The sequence below is a fragment of the Phyllostomus hastatus genome, unplaced genomic scaffold (genome assembly GCF_019186645.2).
Source record: "Phyllostomus hastatus isolate PE091 unplaced genomic scaffold, TTU_PhHast_1.1 phas_contig_86, whole genome shotgun sequence".
Classification (NCBI taxonomy): Eukaryota; Metazoa; Chordata; class Mammalia; order Chiroptera; family Phyllostomidae; genus Phyllostomus; species Phyllostomus hastatus.
Window position 1 is genome coordinate 92,373,068 of NW_025333977.1, and position 20,799 is coordinate 92,393,866.

Sequence of the window (20,799 nt, forward strand, 5' to 3'; positions counted from 1 at the left end):
CTGGCCATGTTTTAAGAGCTCAATAGCTACATGTGGCTAGTGGGTATCATGTTGGGCAGTGTGATTCTAGATCAATCATTCTCAACATTTTCCCACTCTGGACCACTCCTAGCAGAAGCAGTGGGGTTGGAAGGGTGGTGATTATAAAAACTTCCATAAGAGATTCTAACAAACTTTCCTAAGGGAATCATTTCCTCCCCCAATCCCTTGAGATTACTGTTTTCATGCTTCCTCTTCTGCTTCCTGTCAGTGATAATTAACAGAAGCTTCCTGAGGGGGGAGGGAAGTTGTCCAGGGATTGGGGCCCAGCCGCAGACAGGCGAGGCACAGACTTACCCAGAAATGGGCGGTGGAGGGGTATTTCCAGGAGCAGCTGCAAAGTCACTAAATTGAACCTGAGACTCCGGGGTCATGAGTAGGAGTGACCCACAGGACATGTTCCCTTTGTTCTTCCTATATGAGCTGCCCAGGCAAGCTGGCCTCCCAATAGGAGGTGAAATGGTTTGCGGATGCTTTCTGTAGCCTCTTGGTATAATAAGAGAAAGTATTCTCAAAAGAAGCCAGAAAAAAATTGATGGCAGGGAGAGAGAGGGACTGAAACCCCATGCCCTAAAGCTGGCAAGCCATAAGCAAAGATAAAAAAATGAATTTAGCTCTATTATATCCTAAGACGAATGTGAGACTTAAGTAGCTGGGCCTCTGAGGAAGCAGCAATGTCTCCTTCTTTAGGGATAAGGAGTGGCCGTCCCAGACCCCAGTGAAGTTAAAAAATTCCACCGCAGGCTCCAGAAGGGAAAGAATGGCCGCAGAACCATGTGTGGCTAGCACTGAACACGCTCTCTCCCTGGAGGGCTGACAAGAGATGGACAGAGGAAAAAATGCACACTGTCAACAAAACTAAAAGGCAGACAACAGTCCTGCGGTATCCCAAATAACCTTGCTACTAAAAAAATGCTGAATAAAATATTTTTCAAAAAGATTTCTACATATATTGCTGAGTTGACAAGTAAGTCAAGAATCAAATCTCCTGAGGCCAAAAATGAAGCAAGAGCTAGAATTCAGGGGGGTGAGCTAACTCTAAAGCTAGTAGCTTCCCTGAGGCACCTGCTCAACATTTGTGACCTTGAAATTCTGTTCTGCCAGCTACGAGGATGCAAGAGAAAGGAGACAAAACTCGCAAGGAGGGAGTCTGACAGGAAGCTCCTGCAGAAGCTCCTGGGACCAGGGCTACTACACCTTAGGTGTCAGGCAGATAGAAACCAATGTGGAAACTGCAAGGAAAACAGCAAGCCCTTCAATCCTGATTTTAGGTGAAAGAAAAAGAAATCTACACCCAAGAATCATAAAGCTGTAACATAAAGCTGGCCCTCATGTGCATACACAGCACAAACTCACAATACCCGTGTTGGCTACACCTCAAACCAAGCCTGTGCTTAAAAGTAGTCTTGAACCTTGTGACTTTACTAATTAATTATGTACTTCAAAAGGGTGGATTTCAGGGTATTTAAATTCCATCTCAAATGCACACACATACACACACACACATAAAGTCCTATTAATGGAGGGAACAGTGGTCCTGATACACAGTCAGTGCCTTCAGGTACTGGGCAGAAATAAGTGATCACAGTAAAAAAATCATGAAATATGCAAGGAAAAAAAGCACCCATGGACAGAAGTCAGCAAACTGGATAAGCAAAGACTTCAAATACTAGAATTATCTGACAAAAAGTATAAGTATATAAAACTACATGAAAATATGAAACGAAAAATGAGAAAAAAATACTATAAATAATATCCAAAGATATATTTTAAAAATCTAAATGGAAATTCTAGAAACAAAAAATATAATAACTGAAATTAGGAAACTCAACAGCAGATTAGAAATGGTTGTAAAGAGAGTTAAGAATTACAAGACAGATAACAAGAGAATTACATAAGAGGACAAAGCAAGAAAGAGGTGAAGCTACAAGGAAGACAGTGAGAAAGTCCAACATTTACCTACCTGGAGTTCTAGGTCAACAGAGCTAAAGGAGAACAAACAATACTCAATGGGTAATGGCTGAAGATTTTACAGAACTAAAGAAAGTATGAATCCTCAGAGTAAAGATGCCTAACACATCCTAGGAAGCTAAATTAAAAGGAAATACACACCCCTATTATATGAAACTGCAGAAAACCACCGAAAAACAACTAAGTCTTAGACCCTAGCAGAGGAACAGAAATGACAAACCGCCTGCAGAAGCTGACAGTCTAACTGCTGAGCTCTCAGTAGCAAACATGGAAGCCAAAAGACAGCGAATAAATATTTCCAATGTGCTGAGAGAGATAAAATTATAATAAAATATTCTGCAAAGCTATTTTTGAAAAACATCTTGAGACTATATTTCAAAATAGAAACATTTCAGTCAAATTTGAGTTCATCAACCATGTCCACTAAAGGAAATTATGGAGAATTTATTTCAAGCAGAAAAAAAACAATCCTAGACAAAAGCTATAAGATACAAGAAGAAATGATGAGCAAAGAAAATAGTATATATGTGCATAAATCTGAAGAAATATTGGATTTATAAATTAATTTATCATTTGTGGGATTAATGAAACAAGACAGAGCAAATCCTGGAGAACAACAGCCCGTAAATTGGGAGGGGATGACCAGAAGCACCTTGCAGGAGAGAGGTAGCTTTAAATTATGTCGACGATGCATTATGAAGTTCCTCAATCTAACCCTAAGGAATAGGAATAGAGTATATCACTTCTAAACGGTAGCACTTGAAATGATATAAAATTTCCATCGAGAGAAATCAATGAATATTGCCTAAAACCGAAACAGAAAATATCACTAAATAGCAACAGAAGCATGTGATTGAGAGATATGGACATAGTCACTGAAAGAATGAGTTAAAAGGGTTGAAAGTGGTCGACTCTGGGAAGCAGAGGATGATGACAGTAGGAGCGGCCAGGGTTTTGGAACCAGCGTCAGAAAACAAGCAGACCGGGACCCACGTCTGCAGCGCAGGACAGAAGCTCAGCACTGTCCACACCTGAAGCACGGCTCCACATTCTCACGGAGCACTGGTCATAAACACAGAACACGGGTGCGCGGTGCACAGGAGAAAGTGAGTGGGGAATAAATACATGGAAGTGTTCTTGGGAAGAAATAAAATACAAATACGAACTAGAAAAGATCTTTTTAAAATTTTATATATTTTCTTTTCCTATCCCATTGGCGAAGATTTAAAAAATTATTATCTAGTGTCACTGCACATACAGAAAATGGACATTCGCTACCGTCGGTGCCACTTAGGAGTATATGGTGATCCAACCACGATGCTGTTACATCTGAGACTAATAAAAGTAATATCGAAGGTAAACTTTAACTGAAAAATGAAATGTTTCAAAAAATAAAAAAGAATGAAGTGGACAGGTGCGCACCATGCTGGTGGCAGTGCTGTGGGCACATTCCTGAGAAGCTTCATCATCCAATGCAGAAGCCTGAAAACTAGGCCTACATTTTGAACCAGGAATTCCATTTCTGAAAATTAATTCCAAGGAAATTATTAAAGAAGTACACAAAGTTTCAGGCATAAGGAAGTTTATCACAGCATTGTCTATAACAATGAAAATTGGAAATAACCTAGATTTCTGCAATAGGGGGTTGGTTAACTTAATTATGAGACCACAAAACTTTAAAGAATTGACCAAAATATATTAATAGTTTTAGATATGTATTATGCTCACCCTGTATTGGTAAGTAAAAATATAAATTACAAAATGCTTTGGACCATATGATCCTGTGTTAGTAAAAATATATGTTAAAAAAAAATGTATCTCCTGAGACCAAATAGGGTTGGTATCTTGGTATCTCCAGGTCTGGAAGCCACACTGCAATGGGCATTCTCTGGTGCCCAGACCTGCCCCTATAGCAGGTACAGCCTGTGGACTGAAAGATCAAGTTGGCTCGTGCAGCCTGCTAACAAGACAGTATGTGGGTTTGGGCTCTGGTGCCGTTTCTGAAACGTAAGCATGTGAGTGGCCTCTGACAGCTCAGCTGAAGGGCTGATGAGTTTACTTATGTCTGGGCCACTTGGCCTCCAGATGCCCCACACTCTCAGCACCAGCTGTGGCCTTGGCTGGTGGCCCGACCCAGGAAAGGTGCCAGTGACCACCACCTCTCCAGTGCAGAGGCAAGTGCTGCCACTGCAGAGACCTGCTGGTCTGTGGTGTCACCTCTCTGCCCTGCCCCCCCACCCCCACCCCCCACTTCGCCCTAGTCATGGGTGTCACAGCTGCCTAAGTTGGTGAGAAACTCTCACCTTTTTGTCCTTTTTTATCTAGGGATCTTTCTCTTTTTTTCCCCCAGGAACACAGGAGGCAACATAAAAAGTTGCCTGCTTCACCCATACTTTGTGAATCTGTGTCCCCTGTGCACAGATTCTCGTCTAGAAGGAAAAGAGCCTACTTCCAGCTCCATGCCCACATCTAGAAATTCATTTCTGAGTAAGACAGGCAGCAGCAAACACAGACTGTGGTTAAGAGCAGGCTGTCTGGGTGAGACTTCTAGGTGCCCTATGTGAGAGGCAGAGCCAGATGAGACACATGATTTCTCTGTGCCTTGGCTTCTCCACCTGTGAAATCGGGAGAGGAAGAGTTCCTGTCTCACGGGGCTGTAGCAGCACACACATGCGAGAGCTCTGAAGGGCATCTCTCTGGCACATGGTGAGCACCATATACATTGCGGCTATTCAGTGAATTAAGGCCTATCAGCTTTTCACAAACACCTGTGGGGACAGCTTTGGCAGGTGCTGCTAACCAGTCACGGCTCTGTCTCCCAGTTCAGGCAGCAGATCAGAGCTGGTACCAGAGGTGGAAGCCTCTGCACCACACAGGCCCCCAGGCCCTCCTGGAGGTGAGTAGTACATTCTGATGAAAGGACAGGCTGGCTAAGCAGCTGCTGGGGCAGCTTGTGCCCGGCTCTAGCTCCGCTCCATGAGACCCTCCTGGCAGGTGCAGGAAGGACTTGGGGCACACGGTGACCACCTCTGGCATGACACGTCCCTGATGTCACTGGCCTGGAGTTCCAAAACAGCAGTGTCCTGCTGTGCCCCATTAACTCTGGACGCCCCTCTACCTCTCATACTGCCCTTGAACTATCCCTCAGACAAGAGATTAACAAAGCAGGCAGGCTGGGGGACGCAGCACCAGCCCCTCCCTCTGCCGCTCAAGGTCTGAAGGACTGTGAACATCCAAGTGCTTTACAGCATTCCATGCTGTACCTCAGCAGGACAATGGCTCAAATGCTAAAATATTTATTGAAATCAAAGGACAAACCCTTCAGAAGCCCTGAGCTGCTCAGGGCCAGTGTGGTTGAGTTTTGTTTGCAGCGTGGCTCCCTGTTCAGCACGGGTGTAAACCCTAAGTGGGACAGTTGGTAACTCAGGAAAGTGGACAGGGCTGAATGGGGACCTACCACATGTAGGAAGAGGGCCCAGGGAGCCTGCTCTTATTCTTGGTGAGGAAGAGAAATGGGCCTGGAGAAATGGAAAGGATGCCTCAGGCTGCACAGCCTGGGCCAGATGGGGAGTGAGAAGAGGAGGTTGTGCCCCTGCAGGTGCTCAGGGTCAGATGCTGGGGCAGGAGGGGCACCCTGAGGCTCAGCAGAAGCTGGCACTCTTCACCTCGCCCAACCCTCTCCCCTGATGGTCCCAGACGACATTAAACCCCCCTCACATCCTGTGGCAACTGAGCGACCCGAGCAGCCTCACATTGGAGGTTAGGTGTTCTGATCTCCTAGGTGTCTTCTGAGCTGGAAACACCACCCCACCCTCTGCACTCAGTCCCGTGTCAGGCCATCACTTTCCCCTGTACCAAGGATGCAGATGGAATTAACAAGACAGTTTTATTGCTTTGCCTGCTTCCCCACCCCCAAAGTCGACGACTTCCACTTCTGCAGTGTCTTTAATGCTCCAAACCATCTGTTTGTGCACCAGCATCATCAGGGATACTAGCACAGCCCGGGAGTAGCGTTTCCTAATTAGCAGCTGCTACAGAGTCAACTCCTCGTCCCCCTCCCACCCCCAAGAATCAAGAATCGGGGTCTTTCAACTCTCACGGTTTCTGGGCAGTGGAGTGGGTGTGGATGGGGAGTGCGCTGCGTCACCCCAAGAGGCAACTTCCTCCCGGAGGGCTGGGTGGCCCCACACGCTCCAGCTCCAGTGGGCCGTGGGTCGGGTGCTGCCAGCCACAAGCTTGGGTTTCTGGGCCACAGAGTTGAAGCACCAGCCCTTTCTCTTCATTTCCCTTTCAATTCAGACTTCAGCACCAACTGCTAAGGGTTTCACACGTGCTATCTCATTTAATGTGTGCGTCCACCAGTCAAGCGGGTGTCGCGGGGACATTGAGGGGCAGGGTGATTAAGTGATCATTCAAGGTCACGCACTCAGCAGAGGGGCGCAATCTGAATCCAGGCGCCACTCTGTCACTCCCCGGTTTACTCTGAAGTGCTAGCCCTCAGTGACCAGGCCCGAGCGGTCCCATGGCCCTGCAATGGCAGCCTTAAACCCGATGGCACTGGCTTGTTTCTCCCTCAGAGGAAGGGGACGGTGAGCATCGCACGGGCTTTGGAATCAGGCAGACTCTCTTGGCGACAGCTGCACGTCAGTGGCTGGAAGACTGCGCGGGAGGACTTTTAAATCAGCTTCCACATTGGGCAGGACTTTTAAGGGTAGCGAGAAAAAATAAGAAAGAGTAGAGGCAGAATGGAGAACAGGTTTGAGGGACAAGAAACACATGTTTTTGACATGTGGTGCTGGGTGGAGATTGGCACTCCCGCGTGGAAACGTCTTGAACAGGCCGTGAAAGATTGGGGGCTGTGGATCCGAAGGAAGGACAAGCAGAGGGCACAGGAAGGGAAGAGCAAGGGTCAAAGACTGAAGTAAGGGGAGCTTGAATGTGGAGGGAGGAGAAGCACCAGCGGAGGAGACACAGGTGACAGAGGGAAGGTCGGGGCAAAATTAAAAGCAGGGGCCAGGCAGGTGGTAAGTGCTGGGCTGCAGCGGAGAGGGGCCAGGGACACCAGGCCCGCAGGAAGGGAGGACTCCACTGAAGCCCCAGGACTCTGCAGAATGAGCCTTGGTGGGTGGACGGTGAAACCGAGCTGCTCGGGGTGGGGGTTGGGGGAGGCTGGAGGCGGGGAACGCTCGGGGTGGGGGTGGGGGAAGGCTCGTGAGGAAGAGGCTCTGGAGCAGTGACACCGGCAGCACGGGCGGAATTCCCCATCTCCGCCCCTCTCCTAGTGCCTGCGGGGATCTCCGATCAGAACTGCTCTCAGGAGAGCTGCTCTTCGTACCAGCACCGACCTCACACCCACGGGGACAGGCTTCTTTGTAATGTTGAAAGATTTTCTTAAGATTCAATTGCTCGCATAGGGAGGGGAGAAGAGAGACTTTTTAAATACAGAGGAGAGTAGTAGTCAGTCCCCTCTCTTGTTAACCCTCCTTGGGTATGGGGGGTGGTTACAAATCACCAGAGGAGCAGGACGTTGTCCAGAGGAACTTTGCCGAGGATAAAATTATGCTCTTTTTTTCAGAGATCAGATAAAGAAATACCGCTTGCGCAGTCAGCAAACCACTTTCCATGGACTAATTCCAGGGCCCTAAATTAGCCTGTTAGACCCTGACATCCTGAGCGGTGGGCAGGACAGGAATTCTCAGCCCAGGCCTCAGAAGAGAAGGCTGGGCTCAGCACCGAGGCCACCCTCCCAGGGTGACCCGGGAAGTGAGTGGCAGAGCACAGAACGTGCCAGCTCTTTTACTCTGCTGTCTCTCCTAATTAGCCACCCATATGCAGACCAATGAGGACTGAGAAGCAGCTCAGCCAGCTCTCCCCTAATTAATGCATGGCACTAGCTAGCACCCACAGCGTGCTGCATCATTCATTCTGGCCCAGTGTGGGAAACTGGCTGGGTTACCTCTGCTGTCCCCATCCCTCTCTTAAGGTAACCCCCACCATCAGGGACCACAGCAACTAACTGGTCTGACCCGTAAATGACAGGGTTGGGCTCCTAGAGGTAACAGTTCCAAATCCACAATATAGCCATTCAGTGGCATTTATGAATTAAAAAAGGAGTTTATTTTCATACTCCTTAGGATGGCTATTATTTAAAAAAAAAAGGAAAATAAGTGTTGGCAAGGATGTGGAGAAATTGGAACCTTCTTGCATTGCTGGTAGAATGTAAAATGATGCAGCCACTGTAGAAGACAGTTTGGTGGTTCCTCAAAAACTTAAACATAGAATCACCATACGATGGATCCCCCACTAGGCGTATACACAAAAGAATCGAAAGCAGGGAACCTAACAGATACATGTGTACCCAAGTTCGTCGAAGCATTATTCACAACAGCCACAAGGTGGAGGCAACCCTAGTGCCCACCAGTGGAGAGATGGAGAAACAAAATGTATTTACAGACAATAGAATATTATTTAGCCTTAGAAAGGAAAGAAATCCTGACACATGCTACAACATGGGAGAACCTTGAAAACTTAATGTAAGTGAAATAACCCAGACAAAATAGGACAAATACTGCATGATTCTCCTTATGTAAGGTACCTAGATAGGCAAAGTCATAGACGGAAAGTAGGATGGATGTAGCAAGGGCTGGGAGAGGGGGGAATGAAGAGTCATTACTTAACAAGTTCCTGTCTGGGGTGATGAAAAGTTCGGGAAATGATGGTGATGGCATGTGTGCAACACTGTGAATGTGCTCAGTGCCAATCACTGGTGCACTTAAAAACGGCTGAAATGGTAAATTTTACGTTAGATATATGTGTGTGTACGTGCGTGTGTGTGTGTGTATTTACTGAGCATCAACCACACATAAGACAGGGCAGCGTCTGCCTGAACGAGCTCACCCCTTCCAAGAGAGCTGAAGCTCTCAACAAAGCCCTACGATGCCACTGGGGAGCGAGAAGGGGTCCAGCACCACGGAGGGGGCCCCAGAGCTGGGAAGGCGCAGGGCTGAGACCAGGACCCACCCCCTCCTCCCTTCCCGCTGCGGCCCTCTCCTGCAGATCACGGCCCTCCCACCACAGGCCCTCGTGGCCTCACTGCTTTGTCCCGGGCTCCTCTAAAGGAGGGGGCTTCAGGCCAGATGGCTGGCGGTGGGATATTTTGGGGCATACAGGAACCTGGGGGGCGTGGAGGCAGGTGGCTGCGATCTCACCAGAAAGGCAGCCTCCTCCTCAGCTGGTCGGCTCTTGGCTGTGTTTTGAAACACTGCTGCGGATGTAATGATTCTGGGCGGAGGACGTTTAGGAGCCAAATGAGTTTGTGTGAACAAAAGACCCAGCCCTTGATCTGAACTGTCCAGGGCTCACGGGGAGTTTGGTTTCCTTCCTTGTTCTTGCCCTGAAAGGAGAGGCCCTAAGAAAAACCATACACATTGAGAAGTGTTTGGATTTGAGATCTGATGGTCTGATTTTTTTAAAAAAGATTTCCCTGAAACAGCTTCTAGCAATGAAAAGTATAAAATTTGCGAGGCATATTATCTCCCCTCCCTGTGAGACAGTCAGCTTTTGTCCCGCTGGTCATCCTCTGGGGAGAAAGGCAGGCCTGCAGGGCCGACCTGTGACCCAGGGATGGGCTGACCTGAGTCTGGGGTCAGGCTTCCAGAAAGGGAATCACCCCTGATGTGGCCTGGGGCCCGATGAGGGAGGCCGCCTACCCAGGCGGGAATGAAAGAAGAACCATGAAGTGACCTCAAGCTCTTAGTTTCCTAAGTGATTCTATGGGTTTAAAAACAAACAAACAAATAAACTTGAGACAAAGCCCTAGGGTCCAAGGTCAGAAGATTCCCATTCAATTAACCTTGCGCCTGGTGGGTGTCTACACTGTGCCCCATTTTCTTTGCCCCTCTCAGACTCTAGGAAAAAAAGAAAAAGAAAGAAACGCCCAGCAGGAGAGCTGAAGAGGAGACTTCTGGCAACTCCCTGCAGTGCCTGGAGGTGGAGGTGGGGCGGCCATGGCGGGCTGTGAGCAGGCCTCCTGGTCTCCCCTGTCGGTCTCCCCTGTCGTCACCCGAACATTCGCTCACACCCAGAGAGGAAGCCTGGTGGCAGGGCTCCACCTAAGGAGGCCTGCCAGGTTAGCGAAACAATAAAACGGCAAGGAAAAACATCCTGGTTCCGAGGAGGAAGGGGGGAGGAGGGGGCAGGAAGAGGGGCCTGCTACCAGGGCGGCGGGCGAGTTTAATAAGATGTGGCCGTGGGCTTCACGCCCTCACTCGGCATTGGCAGCTGACTTTTATAAGTTCTACGGCTAATTTATTCTACAGACCTGTGTGAAGAGGCCCAGGACTCTAAGGAAATCACAGAATCTCACAGAAAATCATTTGTCTAGTAAGTTCACCGTGTCGGAAAATGTACGCGGTGGAATGGTGTGGCGCAGAGGGAGGGAGGCCTGGGCCGGAGGCCAGCAGGGAACACGGTCACTGCCTCTCACAGAGTGGGCACCCACCGTGCGCCCGCCAGGACCCTCCCGGCTCGCAGAAGTAACAGCTGTTTAAAGAGATCAAACAGACTTTTAAAATTCAGACCAGGACACCTGACAGTCAATTCACACATAACCAATATTTCAAAAATCAGTCATATACCATAGCCAGTTAAGAAAAAGAAATAAAACAGGGGAAGAAAAAAGGAAGGGGGTGAAAAGAGAAATACAACAAAAGGGAGGAACTTACAGAAGGAGGGGGAAACAAACCTAGGGAGGATTAAAGAAAAAAAGACACCCACCAGAGGAGGATAACTATTTCAATTTTGATTACAGCAGCCCATGCGTGTGTGGCGTGGCCCCTGCAGGCACGGTGCTGAGCACGTCCTGTGGCCTGTCCCAGCTACGCCTCACTACAGCCCTCAGAGGTAGGTGCCATTGTTGTCCCGGCTTTTCTGCGGTGCAGTGGGAGGAAGTAAATCGCCCACGGTCACATAGTACGTAGTAGAACAGGACACCAACCCAGGTCTGTCCGACTCCGGAAAAGTCCAATTTTTAAAAATAGAGAGAGAGAGTAAGGGATAACAAAGGAAAGAGCAAAATGAAGACTGAGAGCTTCAAAGAAATGGCAATGTCTTTCGACAGGGAAGCCAGAAAGGACGAGGTGACCTCCTCAGGCGGGCCTCCAGGAAGCCGCCCTAAGGACACCTGGACCCACACCACAGTCTCCTGAAGCAAACGGAGAAGCCCTTCTTGACAGCCTATGCAGCTCACTGTGCAAACGGAATTCAGTGCACTGACAGGATTCAGAAGGAAGGAAGAGAGAGGGAGGGAGGGAGGGAGGGAGGGAGAGAAAGGAAGGAGAGCCGATGGTAATACGCGTAAGAAAAGGCAAGACAGAGGTAGTTCAGGTTTTGAATGCCACCACTTCCAAGAAGTCTTTCCCAGAGAGAAATCTCCCTCTCGGCTATTGCTTCATTTTGTTATACAATTATAACTTATTTGGTCACAATCCCGTGTCCCTTATGAAAGACTGTGGCTCATGGGTGGTGCTCAGTAAAAAGGTCACTGACTGAGCCAGAGGTGGAAGGCCAAGGGCAGGACTGCGAAGAACATCCCAGCTGGTGGGAGGGAGGGAGGGAGGGAGGGAGGGAGGGGAAAGAGCCCATCACGGCAACCAGTGGGAGCTGAGAGGACAGGAGATGAAGGACTGAAAAAGACATGAGACTGCCTAGGATGTTCTCCCTCTCTCTCCCTCCTTTCCCACCTTCTACTCCCCATCCTGCATCTGCTTTCTTCGGGAAGCCCCACCTCACCCAGCACGGCGGTGACTCCTGTGTGTTCTGGGAAGTGTTAATGACACACACACACACTGCACATGCAGGTCTGCTAAGCGGGTCCGTGTGGACTGAGTCATTTCACCCCACAAAACACTGGCAAGTGGACAGAACTGGGATTGTCATCTCCATTTTACAGACATGGAAACAGCCTTAGAGATGAAACGCCTTGGCCAAGGTCACAGTCAGTTCATGGTATTATGACTCAAGTTATTTGCTACGTTCACACTTAAAAGTGCTTTCGCAGTCTTCCTCAAAAGCCTTGTTAAGGAAGCAGGATAGATATTATCCCCATTTTTAACACAAGGAAAGTAAGACCTAAAGACATTAGGTAAGCTGCCCAATGACACTGAGCTAGGAAGGGACGGGGTTAAGACCAAAAGTCCTCTGACCCCAACAGAGCTCTTGAGCCGCCACTGGCATCTCCATTCCCTAACTCTTCTGGCAGCAGTGGACAGCAGCACTCCATTACCCACAGGTGTGACTGTACTATAAATAATTCCTAACAGACCACAGGGGTTCATCTATACAATGGCCACGATCCTCTTCAAAGAGGTCCATTAAGACGTACTTATTCCAACAATGCTGTGATTGCTCAAGCTGTTTTCTAAAATTCTCTGATGTTCAATAGAGTCTGCAGAATATTCCCTCGAGTTTCCTGAATCTTCATCCCTTGATAATGGATTGGGATTATTTTGGAAAACTTCAAAGCCCCATCTAGTGACTGCTACGCTACAGGAGGTGGAGGTGTCGGACCTCATTTTGGATCCAGGAGGTTTCACTGCAAAGAAACACCAGGTAGTGGCTCACGGCCCCACGGGCTCTGAAGGTGGCTCCCCACTCCTTCCAATGCTCCTGGGCGCGTGTCAGTAACCTCCAAAGGTTCTGAGCAGAAGGGGAACACTCACTGGCCGCAAAGGTCCCAGTATGATTGATTTTCTTGAATTGTATGCAGAAGTATTTATTTATTTATTTATTGTGGTTCTTCCCATTACCATTTATCCCCCATACTCTCTTCCACTTCCACCCACCCCTCCCCCTCAATCAGCCCACTGTTGTCTGTGCCCATGAGTTTTCAGTCTTTTTTCCTTTTTTGCTCAATTCTCCACCCCCAACCCTCCCCAGAGCTGTCAGCCTGCTCTCTATCTATGAGTCTGTCTCTATTTTGCTTGTTAGTTCAGTTTGTTCATTAGATTCCACATATGAGTGAAATCACTTGGTATTTGTCTTTCTCTGACTGGCTTATTTCATTTAGCATAATGTTCTCCAGGTCCCTGATTGATTTTCAAAGGCCTATTATTTTGTAGCAACCTCTTCACATACTCTCTGTGTGTGTATTTTTTTTTAATACTAATTGCTTCATGTATCTTAACCTGGTCTCCTCGATGACTACAAGTGAGGGTTGTGGCACTTACTTTCTCTCACTTCAAATCTTGCTCTTTTCTCTCTGCACTTGAAACTAAGGGTGACCAGAAAGTTCTAGGAACACTAAGGGGTGAGGTTGGCAGAAGTCCGGGGTGAGGAAGAGCCAGGCAACAGAGGTCCTTGGACGGTGGACTTGAGCCCTGTGCATCAGAGCTTGTCCCCTGCCCAGGAAGCCTGGAGACGAAGCGGGTGCTGCCATCCAGACAGTGTCTGCATAAAGAGGCATTGGCTTCAGGAGCATCAGCATTGCCAGCGTTTGCAGAGCTCCCGTGTCCAGGCACTGAGCAGTCTGCTTCCCCGGGTTTACGTGACACCCACGTTCCCCGAGTAGGGCCTATTAGTAGCCCGTCTGGCAGATGAGAAACTGATGGCACAGAGTGGCTGAGTAACCAAGGTCCCTCAGTTGGCAAGCAGCACTGCTGGGGCTGGACCTGAGGCAGTCTGGCTCCCCGGGTCTCTGACTGCAGAGCCAGCAGGGCTCTCATCCACACCCTGGCAAAAGAGGATCCCAGGAACATGTTCACCACATCGCCTCACCCCAGAGGCGACAGGAGTGAAACCAATCCTCAAGTTGAAGCTGTTGCCATCTCCTCATGCCACTCAGGGTAGGAAAAAGGAGTGGTCTTCAATACTGGCCTAACACATGATGATCACCAGCCACGACCCTGTGCAAAGAACAACATCCCACTAGATTACAAGCAGGCACTTCTCCCCAGTATTCTTGCTACTCCTTCCTCCAATGCGATTGTTTCAGTTCAGATGGCCTGGGATGGTGCATGGCCAGCTGGTGAGCTTGACCTTGGCCTCTGGCCTCTTCTCATCACCCTTCTTCCTCCTTGGTCTTCATTTCCCAACTTAGCAAAGACCCTGAGGGGAAACTTGCCTCCAGGGTCCAACTGCTTTTCAGCACAGGGAGGTGGGAATCACTGTTACTCAGGGTCTACCAGTGAGGTCAGAGCCTCCCCTCATGCCCCTAACAACCCCGGGAACCGGGAACACAGAGCATGCCTGCCACACCACCTAAGCTGTGAGCTTCCCTCAAACATTCTAACCATGCAGGGAAGCCGGAATAGTTTCCATGAAGTGCAAGTACCCAAGAACCAAAATATTTAAGCAAAAAAAAAGTGTCCGTTTTTTACAGCCCCTATAGACTTGGCAGGTGGTCTTGCCCGCCCCGCCAAGGGAGCCCCTGATCCCTAGTGGGGAGGGCACTGCTGCAGCACCACCTGCCGGCTGGAGGCCACAGGTTGGACAGATGCTCCCTGCACTGAGGCCTGTGCTAGGCACCAGGGAGCAAGGGCGGGTAGAACCTGGTCCTTCCCCTGAAGGAGCAGGAGGTCTAGAGGGTGCACACACAGATCTCCGTGATGGCCTTTCTTTGTCGCTCACTCAGGCCCCTGCAACCTCCGGACCCTGAGCTCAGAAGCCAGGTGTTGAGTCTCCTCCCACTCCGTGCCAGCATCAGGGAAGGCGGGACCTTCACAGGCTAAAGATGGGCCCTCCCTGGTGGAGCTTTTCACTTGGGATGGACCAACCCCTCACTTCATAATAATGAAGAAATGCAGGCCCAGAAGTGCATGTGATGTCCTCAAAGTCACACTGACGAAGGGGCAGAACCAGAACTTGATCTTCTGGACCAGTTTTCACCTCTAGGCACTCCGGGTTACTGGAGCCCCCTTTCCAACCTCAACTACAGCTCCTAACTGTCACGATAATGGTTTTGAAACCGTTTCACTGGTCTCCAGCACCTTCCCAGGATGGCCTACGCCTGTGAGCGGCAGCCACCTGTCACTCAGATGGAAGTGACTGGGTCTAGCAAATAACCTCCCAACATAAGGTGACCTTGCATTTTGTATCGTGCCCTGAACAAAGAGACCAAAAGTTGCTGAGCACAAAGTAAAATTTACTGAACTCTCGCTGGAAACCAACCAGAGAGGATGAGGCTAAAAATGTTCTCATAGACCCAAAACAAAAATCTAGTTTTGCTCTGTACTCCACAACTTAAAGGATCAATTACTGCCAATGAAATGGCTGCAAATTAGAAAGATACAGATCCCTGTGGCTTTCTCTTGCCCCATTCCAAATTTTGCATTGCAGTTCCTTCTAAAACACTGTTTGCCTTCTGCCCGGCCACTCTGCCAAGCACCTCACCGGGCTGCCTCCCCGCCCAGAAGCAGCCACCTCCACACACCCACGGCGGCAGGCTTGCCAGGTTCTCCGGAGACACCACCAGCCATCAGCAGTGTCCACCCACTCCCCACTCCCCACCCACCGACACAACTTCCTTCAACTTGCCTTGGACCAGAGGGTAAGATGGAACCAGAGAAGCTTCTGGAAATGAGGTTAGCAGAGTAATGCTATGATTGCCCTACCTGCCCCCCCCCCCACACACCACTGTCAAAAGATATCTGGGTGAAAAGGTGCTTGGTTTAATCAAAATGCCCAGTGGCAAACAGGCCGTGGCGAGATCTATAAAATCATACAATGCTGGTGAAAGTAGAATTTGGTACAACTCTGAGGGACCATTTAGTAGTATTGTCAGTATCTTAAAGTTTTCCATTTCCAGGAATTGACACTAAGCCAATAATCAGTCACAAATATAAAAATTGATGCAAAAAGATTGATCACAACATTATTTATGATGGTAAAAAACCGGAAACACTGCATATCCAATTAAGAAATAGCTAAAAAAGCAAAGCTATGGTATAATGGAACAGCATTCATTCTGGATATTTATATGGATATATATAAAGATGGAGATGGTCTGGCACAAGTAATGCCCCTTTTATATTACAAAACCATAAGCATGGAATTCCATAACATAACAATATCATACTCAAGCACACCATATGACATTTTAGGTGAAATATTCAAATGAAAACTATAGATTATTGTACCCATATTGTCACCCTACCAACCACACTCAAGCAGGCCTTACTTCTGCCAACCTTGTATATAAAACTTTATATTCCATGTAAATGAAAACAAAAGGAATTGTTAATGTTTTAATATACTTCTAGTAGTTGGAATATAGGTGATATTTTATTTGTTGTTTTTCTCTTTAACTTCCAAATTGTATGATTTGTATGAAGCACACATAAAATGTTTATAATAAAAAAGTTATAATTTTTAAAAAGAAAAGATGACCATACAGCGTGGAAATACCAAAATGTGAGTACTTTATCCTGAGCCTACATTGAAATGTCGCCTCATGGCCTCACTGTTGGCTGATGGAAGCCAGGCTTCCCTGGGCTGCGGGTCCCTGGCCTGGCGGGGGCCACAGACGTCAGGGAGGAGGGGCCCCTGCCTGAAGAGAGAAGCATCCTCACCCTCTGGCAGCTCCTGGACCAGCAGGGGAGCGGGAACACAGTAAGAAAGAGGCAAACACTCCAGATATGTATGTACAAAGAGCCAAACTTTTGATTGCAGAGATTGGGTACCCCAGACCACACCCCATGCCCCACACCCCAGCAGGGATGCAGGGGGCCTCTGCTCCAGTGGCTGCCCCCTGCCCTCTCCCTCACCCAGAGAGGACGACTGTCCATTCCACTGTCCTACTGCTTCTGGGGGCAAAGCATGAGGAAGGTATTGACTAGCCTATTGCTGTTTTCATTTTTTTTTTATTTTAGAGAGAGGGGCAGGGAAGGGGAGAGAGAGAGAGAGAAACATCAATGTGCAAGGAACACATCTCACTCACCCCCAACTGGGGACCTGGCCTACAACCCAGGCCTGTGCCCTGACCAGGAATCAAACCAGTGACCCTTCGTTTTGAAAGACAACATCTAGCCCACTGAGTCACATCAGTCAGGGCCTACCCCATGTTTTGATGATGACTGAGAAGAACAGCTCAGTCAGAAAGATTACTAACCATATGCATTCCTCTGTCCACCTCCAACTTTTACATCTGGACCAATTTCCTCCTTAGCAATCATTTATTCAACAACTACCCGTGAGTGCTTACCACGGGTCAGGCACTGAACTAGCCCTGGCTTCCCACCTGTGCTTCCTCTGGGCTCCCCACAGTCTACTCCCCACATCCCTCCTCTACTAAAACCCCTCCATGGAGCCCAGAAGAAAATCCAATCTCCTTATCTCAGGTCTCATGGCAACTATGTAATCTGGCCACTGTGGCCTTCTTCCACTCCAGTCCTGAAACACCCAAGCTCGTTCTGGCCTTAGGGCATGTGCACTGGCCTGAAGGCTGGTTCCAACACAGGTAGGAGGACACGATGTGCCTAGTCTCCAGGACAGGAGAAAGTTTGGTGCGGTTAGAAGAGGGGAGCGGAGCAAGACAAGACCAGAAGGTTGGCAGGGTCGGATCCTGCGGACCTTGCATTCCATCGGGGAGTCTGGATATTATTCTAAGTACAATGCAAAGTCCTTGGAGGGTTTTCAGTCTGAGAGTGAGGTGACCTGAATTACATTTTAAGAAGATCACTTGGGCTTCTGTGAGCATGGATTAGAGGGAGAGCAGAAGTGCGCACAGGGAAAACAGAAAAAAGCGGTGCAGACAAAGGCAGATTTGTAATATCCTCTAGAAACAGAATCTACTGGAGTTGCAAAAAGAAAGAAAGAAAGATGTAGAGGCTGAGGAAAGGAGGGGAGTGGAGGATAGCCTCTAGGATTCTTGCTTCGGTAACTAAGCAAACGGAGTTGCCAGTTTCTGACACGGGAAGTGTGGGAAGTTGACCACAGGTATGGGCATCGAGGGTGCTGGTCTCTGTCGCTTGCCTCATTTATTCAACAACTTCCTAAACTCTGAAAGGCTCCCCTAAATCTCAGAATCAGATCCAGTGGCCTTTCCTCAGGCCTCATCCTCCCCCATCTCTCTCTTCCTTTTAACTTGGACAGTGCCAGATATCCAGAATGAGAAGACAAGTCCTGACAGACACACGTCAACCTCCACACACCTTCGCAGACCGTCACATTCTAGGCACGAGGTGTGCACTCCACTCAGACCATCTGCCAGTCCACACGCAGGTCCAAACTGCCCGGCCCCCACTGCGCCTGCGGGGCAGGCTGGCTCCTGGGCTGGCGCCACTCCCTCCCCCACGGTCCACACTGGCTGGTCTCCACCCAGTCAGAGAGGCTTCCTCTTCTCCTGCGGCTTCAACCCCTCCAGGCTGACTGTGGCTCCAACTTCTGCCCAGTTCAGTTTCACATTCTCAACTGTGCACAGAATACTTCCACTGAGACATGCTGCAACCTTGACAGTGAACGCACCAGAAACTGAGGCAGCTGTTTTGATGGCAAACCAGCATCTCACCACTCTCCCATTGTCCCCACAGCCAGGCAGTCACCAGGTCCTCCAGCCTTTCCCTTTTAAATGGCCCCTGCATCGCTCCTTTTCAATGCCCACTACCCCTATTCTACCCTATGTTCTGTTTTCCATCTTTTCCTCCCAATGTATTCATACAATGCCTGCCAGCGTTCAATATTTCTGAAATAACTACTGGCTGTAGTAAGGGCGGATCTGTCCGTGGTTTGTCCAAGCACAAAAGAACAATGAACAAGCAAATGACACAGCTCCTTCCTCAAAGGCTATCAGGGGCTCCTCAATGCAATGAGATAAAACAAATGCCTTAAACAGGCCTTTAAAGCCCTCTGCCCACTGCCCCATTCCTCCTTTCCGGTCATATATTCAATGACTCCAGTTATTCTGGAGCCTAACTGTTCTCCCCAAGTCCTCTCCCCACGCCAACCCCACCACCTTCCTGGCTGTTGACCACCTCCATTTTAAAAGTTTTGAACTTTTTAATATTTGGGATTGTGCTGGTGCCAATACCCTCTTCACCTCTCTGTCTATCCACACCCCTGTGAACTCCCTGCTTCTCCCTGAAGTCCCCCCAGACTACCCGCCTCCAGCAGCCCCTCCATCTCTGCATGCTGCTGCCGTCCACCCACACCGTTCCTTAGCTCAGTGTGGTCTTCTCACGATATTCACTTATGAATCACTAATGCACTGTTTCACTTTTTCTCAGTTTAATGTTGGTGCCTCCCAAAGACTGCACATTCCCTGGGTGCACTGTAGACTTGCCCTGCAACCTCCGTACTGCCTGGCACAGCCTCCTCGTGTGCAGAAGACACTCTATAAATATTTCCTGACTTACAAATCAGTCAAATGTGACACAGCTGTGACATCTGCCACACTCCAGCAAAAGAAGAGGAAAAAACACAGGACAGAAACATCTTCATTTTTGCCTATGTGGGATGAACAGTGAGGGTGAAAAGAGGGCATAGATGCTAAAATGAAAACGATTTTACAGGCTCTGAATGGGAACACCATTTAACCTCTCCTCATACTAAATAGGTATGCATAAGAACTGCCTCATAATATCAGCCATGCTCCCAGGAGAGAGCCCATTGAAAACGTCATCAATTCATTTTAGTTTGGTTGATAATTAATGTAGCTACCTCTGGCATCAATAACCTATGGATTGGCATATAAGTAGGGCATAATTCACAACGCCTATTTAAAATACCATTATATATGTATATGTATATATGTATACATATATAATACACACACACACACAGCCTCATCTTCAGCAATTTCCAAAAAAAATTTGATTTGATCTCTACTCTGCAGTAGCCCCCGTTACCACTGTCATCTCCTCATCCCACCTCTCACCCAGTCTTCATCCCTCCTCCCTAAAAAGCGGCCGGAGCCCAGAGAAGAAAGAAGAATGACGTGCTGGAGAAGATCTTAGAGATCTAGAACAATTCTCACTCCACCCCACTGATGGGAAAACTGAAGCTGCACGATACTGTGAAAAACACAAATCCATTTGGTCAAATCAATTTAAATTCTGCCTCCTCCATTTACTGTGTGATCTAACCTCACCAGGCTTCAGTTTCTATGACTGCAAGAGAAGAAATAATAGCTCTCACAGGATTGTTTGGAGGGTCAACTAGGACAAGGAACAGAAAAGCTCCCACCCCAGGAAGGTGCTCCAAGGCTGGAAGTCCAAAGAGGGGCCAACAGCAATCTCCCTCCCTGTCGCCTCCGTAGGATTCCTCAAAGGGAGAGACATTTATTACAGCTGAAACCAGCCATTTATACAAAAGAGGCCTGGGGGGCAGAGGGAAACCACTGAAGAAGAAAGTAAGTGCCTCCTGAAAACTCTGCCTGCCATCTGTTCTCTGCTTTCTTTCTGAGAGACTCTGAGACCAGTCAACTCCAAGAACACTGTTTTCAGCCAGCGGGGTAGGGCTGCTGGAAGGCAAAGGGGATCACTGCGAGGGCAGAGGCTCCTTCCCCAGCTCTCCAGGACTCCAGGACGGGCAAGGCAGCCACTGCCCAGCCGGGCATCAGACACCTTTCATTCTCCCTCTGCCCACACCATTCAGCTCTTGGGTAGAAAACAGCAGCTCAGCATTTGCACACATGCCGAGGGAAGAGTTTTTTGCAAAGTTAAAAGGATGTGGCTTTTAAACACACAAGGCATGGAGAGTCCCTTTCCCCACCCCTCCTTCTACTGGGGACATCCTCTATCAAAGCAAGCAGGCTTCTCAGGAAACTCCACGTCCCCCACGTCCCCCAGCCTGGCCAGA

General features: G+C 48.6%; 1 protein-coding gene and 1 long non-coding RNA gene across 4 annotated transcripts in view; one reads left to right on the forward strand and one right to left on the reverse strand.

The window, feature by feature from the left end:
* HEG1 (heart development protein with EGF like domains 1) overlaps positions 1 to 20,799 on the reverse strand; it is an 89,314-nt gene that overhangs the window by 64,445 nt on the left and 4,070 nt on the right. The window lies entirely within an intron of this gene.
* Positions 10,280 to 11,269, forward strand: LOC123826783. Its single transcript, XR_006787126.1, has 3 exons — positions 10,280 to 10,392; positions 10,820 to 10,911; positions 11,129 to 11,269. It is a non-coding gene; the product is annotated as an uncharacterized LOC123826783 (long non-coding RNA).